The sequence below is a fragment of the Lissotriton vulgaris genome, unplaced genomic scaffold (assembly GCF_964263255.1).
Source record: "Lissotriton vulgaris unplaced genomic scaffold, aLisVul1.2 SCAFFOLD_727, whole genome shotgun sequence".
Classification (NCBI taxonomy): domain Eukaryota; kingdom Metazoa; phylum Chordata; class Amphibia; order Caudata; family Salamandridae; genus Lissotriton; species Lissotriton vulgaris.
This window is the reverse complement of record NW_028245479.1, coordinates 26321-28935: the sequence shown is the minus strand read 5'-3', so window position 1 is coordinate 28935 and position 2615 is coordinate 26321. Positions and strand designations below refer to the sequence as shown.

Sequence of the window (2615 nt, the reverse complement as noted above, 5' to 3'; positions counted from 1 at the left end):
TTGTAGGTGGAGGCCTGCCCCTGGCGTTATTTAGAGCCAAAACGTTATTTCTTTCTCAACAGAGTACAGTGAATTCATCATCAGTAGGTTTTCCGCAGGGGGTGGTGGGGGAACAGTGGCTGGGTGCAGGCCCACGATGGGTGGTAAGCGTTGACGTTTTGACCCTGGCGCTATAAGGGTGAGTCTACTCCTCAGCTACGAGTCTTCCTCAGGACGGGGGAAGGGGACCTATGAAGATTATTGAGGATCATGGAGAGCCCCCAGCAGGACGGTGGGCCACCATTTAGTGGTTAGCCCAGGACAATCATGATTTTCTAGAATGGTTTCATACAGTTTTCAAAAACGGGGGAGTCAATCCCAAACGAGCCGCTGTCAAAGCTAGCGGTTGGCGCTTTAGAGAAAGCACGAGGCACGTGAGTCACCAAATCTTCTGTAAATTAGTTCCGTAGTCACTGGCGGGGCTCAGTCTTTGACCCGGTGCAAGCCTTTGAAGTAGGGGGACATCCTGGGCTCCTCCCACCGCTGTATGACGGAATGTAGGAGAACCTATTGCATGTCCTACCAACGCGGTCTTTACCATAACTGCATCTTCACCATGCATGCCTTTACCACTCATGCTTTTACAATGAATGTCGTTTTAACAGCATGTTTGCTAAAGGCATATGCATTGTAAAGGTTACACCCCAGCCTCCGCCCTAAGCCCTAAAACCCACCGGCCTGCCCTGAAAATGACCCCAGCCCTTAAAACACCCTAGTCCTTCGCCCTGAGCCCAAAAACTGGTCCCCAGTCCTAAAAACGACCCCAACCCCAGCCATAAAAACAACCCAGCCTCCCACCCTGAGCCCTAAGACCAGCCACACCCCTGGAAACTACACCGACCCCAGCCCTAAAAAACGAAAACTACTCACCAAGCCTCATCTTGATCATTCCCGTTCCTCCCAATCTCGTTCAGGCAGGAAGTCCCTGTCCAACACCTCCCACCCATTCTTCTTCCGTCTAAAGTGCTGACTACCTTTACCACGCATATGCCTTTACCGCCTTTACAATGGAAATCAGTGTAAAGGCATGCATGGTAAAGGAATATGTGTGTTAAAGGAATATGTGTGGTAAAGGCATATGTGTGTTAGAGTTGTGTAAATATTTATCAAGGACCCCCTGAGTACATGGAAATGAAGTTCCTAGACCAGGGAAAAGCAAATAATTTGATATGTATCAATCTAGGCAACAGAACGTAATAAGTGGTCGAAATGAACTGAGCTAAAACATAGGTTGTTTGTAAAAAAGGGGTAGTTCAATTTTATTCATAAATTCTTTTTAAAAAACACATTAAAATAATAATACATATTCACAAATTGTATGCGACATAATAAATCAACAATACACAGCAACACTTTAAGAGAGAAGGACAAATAATCCAACAAATGAAGGTTATATAAAATGAACACAGTTTTTAAGAGAGAAAGGTGTGGCTAAAATAATCTCTACGCGCGTTTCGGCGAACCAGCGCCTTCTTCTGGAGCAGCCACGATAGTATCTGAAATGGGAAAATTCCATAAAACAAAAAATATTATGTACAATAATGCATCAATTTATATTATGTTACACAGAGAAAATTAAAACAAACCCATGTTAGGCTAATAGTCTCAGACTTTCCATTATATTGTGACCAAGCTTATTAATATTACAATAATACTTTGACGGATTTCTTTTCCTTGCCTTAATGATCATCAAGAAAAATAGAAAAATGGAGTGAATCCTTTTAACTCATATATTCTTATATGAGATAATGGCCAAAAAAGGGAGAAGGAGTGGATACCTTTATACTAAATAGATTATTCCCAAGTTTTGGTGGTGAGGAAGCAGGGTTCTTACATAGGATGGCAAATGCGAGGAATCAAATGATTGATATTAGTGATGGAAAATACGAAATATTCTAAATGGTGGCAATTCGCAGCGTGCTATCAACGCGGGACTTAAACAATGGTATACAATACATTCATATCATAGATAAGGTCACTTACTTAAAAAACACGGAGTATATTAATGCTATTTGATGTTCTCAATCTGGATTATCTGTATAATGACTTTCTTTTCTTTGGTTAGGTGACGAAGATATTCTAGACCCTAAAAAACATAGACATTTCATGAACATTGATTGTTGTCTTAGTGTAGTCTATGATTTTCTAACCAGCCCATATTTAATGAAAGGACCAAGCTAGTGTTTTACCTATTTTAGTTAAGGTTTGCAGATAGATATTCCATAGTCACACGATGTAATTTGTTTGTTTGATATGTGTGTTAGAGGCAAGAGTGGTAACACTTGCTTTGTAATAGCGAACATGGTTTCAACCGCATTATTAATGCAGTTTCCATCCTCTGATATCTGGTTCTGGACAGTTCTTTTCCGCTGCCAAGACTCCAAAAAATCTGGAGAGACAAAAGGTGGGTGTCTGGTTCCTTTGTGTGTGCTGGAGACAAGACGTTTGAAGTGTAAGTGGGGCAGCAAACAGCTCCAGCCATCCTGCTTACACCCAGTCGCCTTTGTCTCACTGTTAGGCAGGAATACACAAACCACAACAACAGAGCCGTTCACAGTCTTGAGACCAAGGGTTCT

The 2615-nt window shown here is 42.0% G+C and overlaps 1 long non-coding RNA gene across 1 annotated transcript; it reads right to left on the bottom strand.

Annotated features, from left to right (window-relative positions):
• Positions 1-1152: 1152 nt before the first annotated feature.
• Positions 1153-2272, bottom strand: LOC147666407 (uncharacterized). The gene is made up of 3 exons (XR_015304805.1): positions 2229-2272; positions 2023-2125; positions 1153-1535 (listed from the first exon to the last, which is right to left on the bottom strand). It is a non-coding gene; the product is annotated as an uncharacterized LOC147666407 (long non-coding RNA).
• Between the last annotated feature and the right edge of the window lie 343 nt (positions 2273-2615).